The 14,193-nt window shown below is 40.3% G+C and overlaps 1 protein-coding gene across 22 annotated transcripts in view; it reads left to right on the forward strand.

Annotated features, from left to right (window-relative positions):
* The window catches only part of Rbfox1 (RNA-binding Fox protein 1), an 886,300-nt gene that overhangs the window by 722,454 nt on the left and 149,653 nt on the right, over window positions 1-14,193 (forward strand). The window contains exon 1 of one of the 22 annotated variants that reach the window (XM_083136874.1): window positions 1,661-2,193. The exons of the other annotated variants lie outside the window; for them this stretch is intronic. The gene's annotated coding sequence lies outside the window, so the exon portion shown is untranslated. Of the gene's footprint in view, window positions 1-1,660; window positions 2,194-14,193 lie in introns of those variants that run through there. 22 annotated transcript variants of the gene reach the window in all.

The following is a 14,193-nucleotide window of genomic DNA, read 5'->3' on the forward strand; positions in this document are numbered from 1 at the left end:
GGTTATTGGAAGATAAGATATCTTGAAGTTCATGAGTTAAATTTGAGTTAGATATTCTTATACAATTAACAATATTTAGTAGACTAGTAAATCCCGTAACATTTGTGACTTGTACTCGTAGATATATTTCGGTAAACTCCGAATCTTAAAGTCAATATTTTAAACTTACGCTCTGTATACCATTTAATTGTATTGGATTAGAAATGTTTGATACATTGGAATTGGAACATTTGTATTGTTAATATACTTGTATATAATATAATATATTTGTGTGTGTACGAGTGTTGGTGGTGAGAGGCGAGATTGAATTTGGAAAATTCACCTTGAAAACCGGGAATTATACTTGAATTTTATCATGGTTCTGGAGTGGCCACCCTGAATGGGAACACTAATAAGAGCAAGTGTGAACTTTTTTGTGTGTCACATACCTTAATGTTCATTGGCAGCAATACGTTGTCTGCAATGCTACAGAGCAGATCAACAAATAGCAGATATGGTTTCTACAAAAAAGGGAAGCAAGCACAAGTGAAATGGCCGCGGTGGCTCAGTCGGTAACACGTCTGACTACCATGCTAAAAGTCCCGGGTTCGATCCCCGGCCGGTTTAAATTCTGGAACTTTTCTAACGTTGGAAGCGGCCCCGGCGCCCACCCAGCGTCGAATGACATGCAGTTATGTGATGGTAGTTTTCCACTTGATCTGTGATGCCAAATCATGGGTGGTGCCTTTACTATATATATATGCCTGCTCTGCCTGCATTATCCCTTCCGAGCAGAGGCGGTCTTAGGGAGGGGCAACTCGGAAAGTCCCTCCGAGGCTCTGTACAATTAATTGCCAGTTTATATGAAATTGAGTAACTAAAATCCCCGATATTTTTCATATGTTATATATAGACCCTCCTGCCACGCTGGGTCTGGTTAGTGTTTTTCCGTAGTTCGTGAACAAACATTTGTAAATAAATGTGAAACACTATCTAAAAACGTACAATAACTGTGTGCCATTTTTCCTAATAATTAGATTCACAAACAAAGGTTCAAAGAACACTTGTATAGGCATTTTGTCCTCTCTTTAAAATACATTCTACTACTATAAATAATTTACCCTTTGCATTTCGTTCGGCTCGATTACGCCATCCGAGAGACCAATTTGTTGGGAAGATTGCGCTATTAAAAAATATGCAGAAGCATTTTATTTTCATTTTCTTTATCAGGGACCCATACTACAGAACATAACTAGTGTACTATTTATAATATTATTAATAAGGATCCCTTGAATTTGCCTGTTATAGCCCCGCTCCTATGTAGACCCTCCTTCGGATTAATGTTCAGTAAGAGGATTAGTCTGGCTGTAATTGCTTATAATTTTATGCGTATTTGTGACTCCGTTGTTTACATTGTTCCATTGATCAGAGGTGGTGACCACCTTTTCTTCTGCAGTGGTTAATGCAGTTCGTATCGGGTCCCGGTTACCGTAGTGCGTCGATGAAATTGAAGCGTCGAACACAAACAATGGTGTGGCGTTTGTTCTTGGTTACCGAAGTGCAATTTTTTTCACCCTGTCCCAATCCTCTTTCTGGTATCTGTAGTTCCCCAATGCGCATGGCCGATCGCCCGTCGTTCTCCGCACTACCACAAGATGTCACGGCAGTCGGTTCACTGCAGCGACGCATCGATCTGCGCGGTGTGGAGCCTTGCTGAACAGGAAAACGGTAGAAGGGCACGTATTGCCAACAAAATTGAACACTATTCCGCAGTCTTTGGTTGTTTTTGCCTAAATTGGGCCCGCCCGGTGCTGCACTCCGCGCGTGTTGTGTTTTTCATCCAGTGTTTACGGCCCCAGTGTCAGCCATTGTTACAGTTGTCCCTTTGAAAGAGAGGGGGGCGAACCTTGTGCTACTGCTCGCCAGACCAGTCCAGGAGGAGGGACACAGTGACTGCACACGAGATATCGTGGACCAGTTCGGTGAATTTTCGGCTCAAAGTCACCCAAGTGCCTTCGTCGAAGCGGTGCATAGCTCCATCGCCCAGCGCTGCACGGCCACAGTGGGAAGTTGGAGTCTAAGGTGCCAAGTGAACTAGACAGGCTCAGGCGCCATACATTTGGCGAACGTTTTATGTGCTAGCGTTCTTCTTCAACAGCCAAGCTGTGGGGCTCAGGGGCCTTTTTTCTTCCGCCACAGGGAGTATACTATCCAGTAAGTAACCTAGCCAGTATTTTCATTTATCCAGAATACTTTAGTGCAAGGGCTACCTTCTCGAAAGCCCAGAACGTACGGCGTATCGATCATTTTCCACTAGAGTAAGAATGGCATTTGAGGAAAATGTATCATTTAAACCACATATTCGGCGCTGAAAAGCAGTATGTTCAATTATCGTTGTTGTAACCTGTTCATTTCTAGAGACAGCTGTTAGCAATTTTGTGGCATACCACGTCGCATGCTGCTGCCATGTGGATGGGCACATATTGTGTTTACTGTTGTAGAATAGGATCCGTAAGTCTTACCAGGTAGAGTGGTCGTCACCACGCCTCGGTGTTTTACTCGATGATAGGTTCACCCCTGATTTGAAACAACCCGAACAAAAACTGCAGATAACCCTTCCAAAATTATACGTTAAAAAAGAAAGGGCGCTTAAAAGCACGTAGGATGTAAGAGATTGTTTATTGATTTGCTTTATTTTACTTCGCTTTTTGTGCCACTTCTGGCTAATTTACGAAGATAGGGATGAGTAGTGATATGATGAAATTGATGAATGGATACTCACAAACATTCATGCCCATGCAGGGATTCGATCCCGGGACCCCTGGCGTAGAATGTAGGAGAGAAATTAATGAAAATAGTAATGGGCATTTGTACATCGGACTGTACAATCGAGAGTAAATTGCCGTTGTTACGGGATCATTAAATATATGTAAAAATTTATACATATATTTTTTGACTCCCAAGCCAGGTGATGCTAAAAATCAGAAGACAATACAGGATGCAAGATTGTTTTTCAGGAGAAGGTATAAGTTCTGAAAATGTCCGTTTATATTTGTGTGTAAATCTCTAACAGTGACTGTTTATACTCCTGTCTGAAGACATCAAAATGTTGCCAGTAATAACTTATTAGATGTATTGTTTACATGCTTTAGTCATATTGCAATGCAAGTTCACAGGCAAATATTCTTTTTATTATTACCGATTATTTAATTCATAATCCTTTCCTAACTTTTTGAGTGAGATAATATAACATATTTTTTTTTTAAAAAAAACGTTAATTGGAAAGAGAGTAAATTAACTTTCAATATACCGCATGGCCTTGAAATGTATTGTTCGCTAGCGTAAAGGCAGGGAATCATTTTACCGCCCTCTTGCAACTTTTAATATCTGTAACGACGCAAGGAAAATGAAAGTGGGGATACTAACGTTTAATATGCTCTTGAATTCCATAAAGTGACATGGGGAAAAAGAGCATGTATTTATGCAGTTTTACTTGTTTGTCACGGGTGGTAAGGGGTGCGTCCGCCACTGCCCTCTCTGGCATAGTCACTGGGAATCCATGTGCGTCCGAGAGGACTATGAGAGGGCAAAAGATGCCCACCTGGAAAGTCAAGGTAAAACCATCCCGATCTCGACTATAATGGAGCTGATGCGATCAGCACCAGGCTTCTGTCTCATCCCCCCCTCTCCCCCTCGGCCTTCAGGTCCCTATTCATCACACCCCGGAGCCGCTTTGTAGACGGACATAGTTGGAAAGATCCTCACCTGAGATCATCCAACCGGGTGTCCCACGTGGCAGTCAGACGGCCTGGAAAGTGAATGCCAGGCCAAACTGCTTGCTCCATACCTGTAATTTCATTTCGTTGACTATAATTGGGGCCCGATGACAGGTTTATTGAAAGGAGTGTGGCTGCAAATTCAATCAATGTTGGCTTGTCGAGGAAAAAATGACGCATTGAAGTTTTTTTTTGGGGGGGGGGGCGGGTAGAAGTTCCAGACAACTTTATCTTCCGCCGAGCATTTAAATCTGGCATGGTGTTTTTATTATCACACAATTTCTAGTTTCATATTCCAAAGATTTAGAAGATCGAGACAGGATCTCCAATAAATATATTGATTTTCGTATCAACCACAAATTTCGTTAAGCAAATTGTAAATAGGGCGTGATAAATTTGAAACCCATCCCCTGACTGCGTTATCCGTCGTGCCAATGCAAAACGACCAAATTTGAAGATTGTTCTTGACAAAAATAACTTCGGACGGAGTTCAAATGTTACCTACAGGGAAAATATTCGAGGAACATCAGCAGTTTTCAACCTTTAGGGCACTCTCGGTAAGGAAAATAGGGTGGACGGGGATATTTTCTGGATGACGGGGTGCTGAACAGTACCACATTCGCCCCTCCACTGGTGCAGTCGTTGCTGCTTAGTTATTGTCCCCTGATCAGCTTAATAATGTCATAAATATATGTATCTTCCTTTATTCATTTACTTGAAATCGCTTGTCTGTCTAGTCTCACCTTTTAAGATTATGGGTGAAATTTACATCTGCTAACTGCTTACTGAGCGTAAAGTGCATTGGCTTGGCTTCTGTTTTTTAAGCGATTGAGTGTTGGAAAAAGTACTTACTTGCTGAAGTGTATAGAACATACATCCTACTCGATGTGTAGTGTAGTAATTTTGCCATTTAGAACTTCTCTTACTTTTAGATTTCTTATTTCTGTTATGCTATGATACCGATATGATTTTAAGTGTTGAGTGGTTCCCAGGGTCAGATTTAAAGTGTTGGCTCCCCCCCCCACCCCCACCCCGAGGCTGGTGTGCAAATGGAAATGCAAAATGCAAATGCAAGTCTAAATTTATTGAAAATTAACCTCCAATCGTGCTTTGTTACATGTCTTGAAGGGTCGGGTGTAAGGGGACCCTTTTTGAAGGTCAACCTCCGTTCTAGGTAGTAGACCCTGAACTGCATTTTGCAGATTAGCGAGGCCCTGGCGTCTGGATTCGCAACCAGTATAATCCTCGCCCGTGTTGTATTCCCTAATGTTTCTGATTGTCCCTTCGTTCATTTCATTTAATCACCATTCATCCTCATCTTCGCGATTAGCCAAACGGTGACAGAAAAGCGAAGTAAAATGAAACAAATCAATGAATCATGTATTGAAGGGTGAAATTTTTGAAGAACGTTTTCTTTGCAAAACCTGCTGATACACTACGCCAATGCGGCATTGTTAATATCAATTGGTGTTTCGAAGCGAGCAGTTCAAATACAGAGTAATTGATAATTTATTGTTTTGTTTTGCATTTCATCATATTCTCTGTCGTTCTCGTCGCGTTGATTAAGCTGAACAGGCAGAAATGTTCAAAATAATTAAAATACAATGTAAATACTAAAGAAATGTAATTCCTAAGTGTGAGAGCAATAAATATCCCAGAGCCTCTCGATGACGTAGTTGTAACCTCGTAGTTGTCCCGGGTTTGATACCCAGTGGAAGCCCATAGTGGTTTGCATCCCACTTTAAACTGTAAGTCCAGACTCAATTATGTGTACATAAAGTGGACAAACAAATAAAAACAAAATACTCAATAAATATCCCAAGTTCAAAAAAGATCAAACAAAACGTGTAGATATTTCATAACGTTTCTGAGCCAGAACTGCGTAGTCGCCAAAACTATTGACGAGCGAATTACAAATTACAGTTACATTTTTTAACTTGCGACCTTTAATTTCGAATTCTTTTTCACACCTTTGTTCTCTAATTTGGGAGTATGTTGGTGTGGAAGCTAGATCGTGGAAGGCCTGTACAATGTAAACGCATAATTCGCTCATTGCCTATTCACAGGATAATTACGATTCAGAACAAAGCTGGGCAATGCAGCGCACAGAATACAACCTCTCTATCTGGTAGCCATTAACTAGTTGGAAAGCCTCCCCACTTTCACCTTGTAATCAGAGAATCTATCTCGGAACCCCGACGTCCCAGATTGGAATCGTAGGTAAGGCATGGATGAATGCTTCCAAAGAGCAAGCCAAATTCGAAAGCTGAACACGGATGAGGACGCAAACCTACGCCGAATATTTAAAGAAAAGGTTGGCCCATCACCAATTTCATAACTTCCATCATTTATCCTCATCGCAAGAGGTAGAAAAGTGATGTAGGGTAACTGATATATACCTGGAGCTTCTTTCCTCTATTTGCTCCTAAATTTCCGTTGAGCATCTGTAGCGCTCTTTGTTTTATCAAAATGTGGCACGCAAAAAAAAATTCAGCTCCAGAAAGCACCATCATGAATTTGCCACCATCTAGCGGCGAGAAATGGAACTACGGGGGGAGGGGGAAACCCACTTACGACTTGACTCTTTCAAGTAATGTGCTGTGTCACATACTAATGCTAATATTTTTTTTTACAATAAATTTTTGAGTTACTGGACTTTCTATAGACCCTGTATAGGAAGGAAAGTTAAGTTAGCGATACAATTGGCCCCCAATCGGTATTGTGATTAACACTAAGTATGTAATGTGGGAGTTCAAAGAGAGCAAATTCCCCCACACACGCACATATATCCGTGGCTCCCGGCCCGGGTATGGATCTTGCTGTAGGAGCTAGATCGTGGGTCGTTCACAAATTTCATCATATCAGTGAATATCTTTGCGAATAGCCAAAAATGGCAAAAATCCAAGTAAAATAATGTAAATCAGTCGATCTCTGGCGGAATGGTTATCACAGCTCGCCACAGGTCACGAATTCGAATCCCTGCCTGGGCATGTTGTGTTTTTTTGTGGGTGTCCCTTCATCAATGTCATCATCACTCATGCTCACCTTCGTGATTAGCCAAAAGTGGCAGAAAAGCGAAGTAATGTAAACTAAAGCAATCGATCAATGCATCATGATTTTTGATATCGCTGTCCTTTTTGTCTGCTCAACCTCGTAATCATACAGTCGGTTAGCAAATATGTGAAGATGTACACCGCACCACAGGTGCGTAACTGAGAGCTTTCAATCTGGCTCACGCGATCTGGGAGTTTTATTTTTGGGCGCTGATTTCTGGCAGATGATCTCCATTCTTCCACGCTTTCTCTTGGTAATTTGGCAGCCGAGCTTTGATCTTGAAAGACAGCGATGCGTGTGATTTAACAGAAACATCCATTTGTTTACACCATGTTTCCCCGTAAAAGTTTACACAGGTGTTTTGTGAAATAACAAACACGTCGGTGCTTTACGGTTTACCTCCTGCAGAGAAAGAATAAGAGACGTACACAGTTACTTGGCAATAGGTGGCATGCTTGTGCATGTGCTTACCGAATAGCCAGTTACCAGTTATGACAAGTTGTGGCTTACCGGTTGGTTGAGCATGAAGACAGCGAATAAAGTTAAGAATGAGAGGGTTATACCCATTTTTAAAGCTCGTTGTCAACGGATTTAATTTTCTCTGGATTCAAACGCGGTGACTTCGGAGTCCAAGCGCGAGTAGCCGAACGAGAGAGTACGAGGTCTCGCAGCTGGATTTTTATGTGGGTGCTTATGAAAGGATTACTCCCTCTGTGCCATAATTATTGTCCGGTACACTTTTGTTTGTTGTCACAAAATACTTGTCCGATATTCAAACTGTAACATTTGTGTATACAGAAGAAGAAAATGAAACACGGGAATGAGTCATACAACGTTATTACTCAAGGATAAGTACAAATTGGCCGATCAAGCATCCAAAATAACATAAATAAAAAGTTACCATTTTGGCATACCGGACTATAATTATGGGACAGAGGGAGTATTTTTTAAGTACTCAGTGTTGCCTCATAATGATGCACAGCGGGAGATGGTTCCACCATGTTTGCTGTAGTGTAAACAGAACGGCCCATAGTTAACTGTTTATTACGAGAACGAAAATTTCACGACAAATGAATAGTGTTGAAAAACGCATATTTTAAAACTACTAAGTTCTCATTCCTAAATAAGCAAAAACGTCCCTTTACCTCACCACGGTTTCAAGAACCACAAAACCTGAAAGCGCACACTGATGCAATTTAATAAACCACTGGACATCCATTGAAAGCTTCCGTGTCGAACTTTTGCCCCTCCCTCTTCCCAACACACATTTGCAGCATGTGGCAACAATCAGTAGTAGACAGTAGCGGGTAAACAGAAGTAACGAATGCGTATTCGTAAGATTATCTGGGTTGTAAGAGAATGGGTAGAAAATGATAACATTACAATCCCTATATTTGGTGCATATTCATTATTTGCTCTTCGAATATTTACGACATTCCTTTCTGGCATAAACACTTTTTTGGGGAATGGTGATCTCAGAACTAATAACGTATAAGGCTAAAATAATTGGCTCATAGCGAAAATTCGAAGCGCGAGAGTTTTTATTCCGCACGAGAAATACATGGGAGTCGGAACACATTTATTAATCATATTTTAATCAGGGTTCCAATCCTGGCCTGGGCATGGATGGCAAGCTCGTTCTACGTATATTCGAATAAAAAGCATAGTTAAGGTGACGAGGTACAGTTTCGCCTAATGTGCACAATTATTTCCATGATATGAAAATGGACGCGAGTTTTAGGGAAAAAGAACTGAGAGTTCTAGATCACGGGCCGGTCATTCGGCGACATTCTAATATTATTTAACTTAATCGTCCGGATTAACAGAAGTGATGGAAACAAGTCATCTTTGTTGTCGCATAATGCTAGCCCGGTCCTTCATAACAAGCTATGTTGCTTTTTAGGGTACACATCTAATCATACTTTTAGTGTAGCAATACTGTATAATGCAACACTGGTGCAGTTTTCTGTTTTACGGAATGGGATACACGTGCGGCAGAAATGAACAGGAACTCCATGAAGCCTTTCGCCTCTACTTAGATTTTCGGTGGCGAAAGACATGGAACCCTTGGGTTGACTGAATGTAAAACGAAGCCTCACGCCTCATTGTGATTTACGCAAAAAATATAGGCCAGCCTCAACTCGCCACGTTATGATAACCGCAGTCTATGTGGTAGTAGTTTTGGTGCAGCGGTGCTTGCTTCGTATTCGGATGCAGATAGTGTCAAATTCTCGAAGGACATTTTCTCTTCAGAAGCTGAGCATCCAGCCCACGGCATGATAAATTATCGTCCTCTGCTGTACCATAAAACACAATGTGAGAACACGCGGCGGAATTTGTCAAGGGAGCTTAACGTGACCGGGAAGGAAATTTTAAGATAAATTAATGCTGCCCTTGGGGAGAGGTAAATTCAAGACTGAAATGTGGGATTGTAATTGCACAACTTCTACCCCTGTAATGGATTTCAGACAACACTTTTTTTTTCTGCAAAGGGTCGGTCGTTGGGGAAAATTGCCTTGAGCTTAGGGTATATCGGGATATTTGAAATGTGGTAAAAATGTGTAAGAAAATATGTACTTGACTTAGTTATAACTGAAATTGTTTATAGGGAGTCTGACGATGTTGTTAACTCCGAGCCTTCACATATATAAATGTTGACTTGCTGCAAGTTGATAAGACCGAAACAATTGAACTAAGCTAAGCCCCTTGGTAGATCTTGCAACCCTCAAAGTGGTGTTGCACTGCGGAGTTCGTGTATGTAATATTGTAGTCTTACAACACCAAAATACCAACAACAAAAGAAGAAACATCTAAAACAATATTCTCATTCCAAAATAATCCCAGTGAATCCGAATTGTTTGAAAGTTGTATTTTGGCGTCGCCGAAGGTTTAGATCGTGATTTTTTAAAAAAATCGATTATTGCATCGATAATAAAATTGAATAAATGTTTTTCACAAAGTTTCGTTTACGTGTCCTGAACAATACGTTTGCTGAACATATTGAAATTGACTATTTACAGTGGGTTGTGACGTAGATAGGAGTTTCATCTAACAAGCAAACTTATGTGTCCACTCTTTTGCGATGAAGCCATGATGGAACAACTTATGGAGTAGACGTGCTTTCTGTTTCTATCTAATGTGATAGAAAACCTCACGTGCATGAAATATTCCCACCTTACACCCGAGACCACGTTTGGTTTCAATTTCCCAGCAGCATTGAAATGTGCAAAGAAAAACCATTCCTTCGTGTATATCAGTTGAATTCGTTCATGCAAGATATTTGATCGCCAATAAATTTCACCGTGTCGTATTTCAAATATCGCAATGTCAATATCTCGTTCTTTCTTTGCCAGTGTGTTGGAATAAATAAGCCGCATGCAAGATCGCTGTCGTCGGGGAGTATGCAATCTCATTTCTTAGCGGAGATTGTTCCTTTGAAGTTGTGCCTTTGCGAAGAAATGTTCGAATTTCAAATTTTACGTGCCGCAATACATGTTTCTTCAGCGAATCTGGGAAAACCAATAAACATGGGTTCCTTCTTAATTTTAACCCTTCCTCATGCAAAAGTGGAGAGGAGTCTTTTCCCTCCCAAAAGAGTAAATTGATGAACGCAAAGTTCTTCAGAAATACTGCTTTTAGGTTATCACATATTGCCAACCCCGCAAATGCAATATTCAATTCAGTTATCCTTTATTGAAGGGCGAGGTTTAGCCTGTAGCCGTTCTGCCACCTAACCCCAATAGATACATATGCTACATACAAATAAGAAAAATAAAGAAAAAGAAGACACATAAAGAACAAATACCAAAGTGAGAGCGAAGGCTTGCTTACACACAGAGATAGGAAAAAAAAGTTAAAACTACACAAAGGATACATAAATTAAGAGAGACGATTGTGCGTGGTAACATATGGGTAGGACTAATGCAAATTAAGATGACATCAAAATGTATAAATATTTTTAATACACGAGAAAGGTCAAAATATAGTCAAGTGTTGGCAACATGTAAGGGGAAATGTAAAGAACAAAATGAGAATACTTGTTTTTAAGAAGTTAGTTCAGAAGTGAGAGTACTATTCGTGAGTGCTGGAACACAGATATTGTTCATTTAACAATAGATTTTGAGTTTGTCTTTGAAGTTGTTGCTATTAGCGAGGGACGTTATGGAAGGAGGTAATTCATTCCACGCTCTTGCAGCTGAATATGTAAAAGATGCTTCGAAAAGCACTGGTGTGTGCTTTGGAAGCTGAATTTTTTATTTTCCCCTTGTTTTATAATTATTTATTTCCCTTCTGTTCATTATTAATGTTCATATCATTCACCATCGTACATCACTACTACGTAGTTCCGTTATAAACAATTTCGACATGTACGAGGTATGGCTAAATAGCTAGATGCAATGTTTTTGATCGGTGAAGTATGCTAGAGTGTGTTTCACTTTCCAGTAGATGGATGAAGACTATGCTAATGTGTGTTGAGCAGCTCGCCATAGACGTTTGTGACGTCAATTGTATCGATTTTTTTTTTTTTTAATGCTGGTCTTGTCTCAGTACCATCTTCGATGTGTGCACAGTTCTGTGTGGACGAATTAACACAACAAATAATCCGTTTTCAATATTTCTTGCTGTTCATGAAGATCCAAATTGGAATAATTCTCGCGGTTTTCGATCAAGTTCTCAGCCGAGACGAAATTTCCTTTGCCTTTTTGTGATCAAAGCAAATAATGCAACGCTCACTGCAGCGCGCTGCATCGAGACGCGCAGTAGGGGCTTGTGAAATTTCCATCCCAGAAACCCAGAGGTTTCTTGAGAGTATTGTCGTTTCGATGTGTCTCCAAATGCGGGGTGAAGAGTTCTGGGTCTACAACCAGTATAATCCTTTTTGGGCTCATGTTATGTCGTCCATGTTTGTCCCTCCGCCTCTTTCATCGTTATCACTATTCAACCTCATCTTCGCGATTAACCAAAAGTGGCAGAAAAGCAAAGTCAAATAAAACAAATCGAAAATCTCCGAATGCGCTCTCGTGCCATTCGCGTATTCCCTTCCATTTTTTATAAGCAGAACGACCTCGGGCTGAACCTCGCCCACGCAAATAAAGAATTTGAATTGAGATAAATTGCAGGAGACGAGCGTTGTTGTTTCTATACAGCAGCGGTACAGTTAATATGTACAGTCACGAACACTTCTTGGTTGTAACAATTTCATGGAAAATTAATGGGATTGTTGCAAGACAGAAATGTCCGGTGGCTATGCAAGTCCCCTTTCCTTTTCGAGACCATAATTTAATAAGACCATTGAGTTTACTTGGGTTAAAGCATATAGTAATATTACAAGCAATTCCCGTGCTGATGAGTGTGCAAAGAAAGCAACGTGCCTTCCAAAAAATTACGGACATATCATTATACTATACTGATGTTCTTCCTAGAGTAAAGAAGAAAATCTTGAATGAATTGTACAGGGTGTCCCACGAACGGCGCAACTGGGAATTAAGAGTGGCGTTACTTTGTAACCGAAACCTGTACATACATAAGTCATACACCAAATGTTAGCCCTGTCCAAGTAGATATTTTTAAACATAGAAACAACAAACGGGGTGCAGTGTTGTTCATGCAGTGTTGCCAAATGTAAGTGAAAGTGTAAATTTATTTTTCCACAAAGCATGGAAAATTGCATGTCAAACATTCGTACGGAAATTTGGACGTCAATTTCCACCTTGGGTAGGTGGACTATTTCGCCATCTATAGTTCAGAGAAGAAAACCGATCGTTTTCGCGTATAGCCAATCCTGATTTCCAGTATTTCCATGTCATAGACCATCACTAAACACACCTTTTGTTGCCTTCAAACATCAACAGTGTTGCCACTGTACCTCATAATTTTTTTAAAACACCCATTTGGACCGGTACGCCTTTACGAGGCATTTCAGGATTGGCTATACGCGAAAACGATCGGTTTGACATGCAATTTTCCATGCTTTGTGGAAAAATAAATTTACACTTTCACTTACATTTGGCAACACTGCACCCCGTTTGTTGTTCTATGTTTAAAAATATCTACTTGGACAGGGCTAACATTTGGTGTATGACTTATGTATGTACAGGTTTCGGTTACAAAGTAACGCCACTCTTAATTCCCAGTTGCGCCGTTCGTGGGACACCCTGTATGATTGGTGTCGAAATGAACTTGTAACAGTTGGAAAATCATACAGATCATTTGCCGAATTCATGCCCCAGAAACCATGGTTTCATCATAAATGGTACAACAAATGTAATTGTTTTAATTAATAGACTGAGATTCGGTCATTTGTGTACTAGGCAACATTTACCCAGAATTGGAATAACGAAAAATAAGAGTGAATGTGGCTGGGAAAGTGCAGACGCGCAATATATAATACTGGAATGGCCAAAATATAATAAAGAAAGAAATGTCTTTTATAAAACTATACATAATCTAATGGTTCAGTTTGCAATAAATTTGTCAAGTTTGGTTCTCAATTCAGATGTGAGGATGGGTTATAGTTTAACATTTTTAAGGAAGTGTAACATACAATTGTAAAAGGGGAAGTGTTATCTTTTTATTAATCTAATATATGTAAAATAAGGGGAAAGACTGATAATTTTAATGTAAAACAATTATGTATGTTTTATATGTAGTATATTGTAATGCACAAGAAACGGCATAAAAGCTGTTAGTTCCAAAAAAAAAAAAAAAAAAAAAAAAAGGAATGAATAGGTGGAGCTGGATCGGTGGCTGAAACGTGAAAGCGAGTCATTCCTCATCTAATCCGTTCTGATCAGGTGCGGGGCATGATCTGAGATTAGATTATGATTGAAGTTGTGCTATGCGTTTGGATCTATGCAAGCGGACGTACGAACTTCTGGGATTAATTTAAAATTACCCTGGATAGGTAGCTGCAACTTCCGAGCCATATGCAAGTTCATAATATTAATGAGCCAGCTTCCCTTCCCCCCTACTCCTGCTTCCGAGGTCGTTTTTATTTTCCACTCCGCTATGCATGTGAAGTTCCGCCATTCACGGGATGTTAAATTAATAACTCTTATCTTGGAACCTGGGGTAGATGTCGAGCAAGTTTCCCTTCGCTGTCCGAAGTTCTCCGTCCACCGCGAACTTTCGTCATTCTCCGAAGTCTTCCTCCGGGAGGAAAGTTTAAAATTAAATCAGTCTGTCAACACGCCTTTTTTCCCTTCCCTTTTATATACAGTTCATGCATTTTTGGGAAGTGGAGTCAAGTTTCAGTTAACCCCTTCAGGCGATCGTTGCATGCGATGCAGCGAGGAAAGTTCGATCTTGTCGAAGTTGCAGAGTGAGTGTGTGCTACCAATGTGCTTTTTTCCTGGCGGCTTCTGGGAGAATGGGATTGCTGGTT

This window comes from Lepisma saccharinum, chromosome 15 (assembly GCF_977018435.1).
Source record: "Lepisma saccharinum chromosome 15, izLepSacc3.1, whole genome shotgun sequence".
NCBI lineage: Eukaryota > Metazoa > Arthropoda > Insecta > Zygentoma > Lepismatidae > Lepisma > Lepisma saccharinum.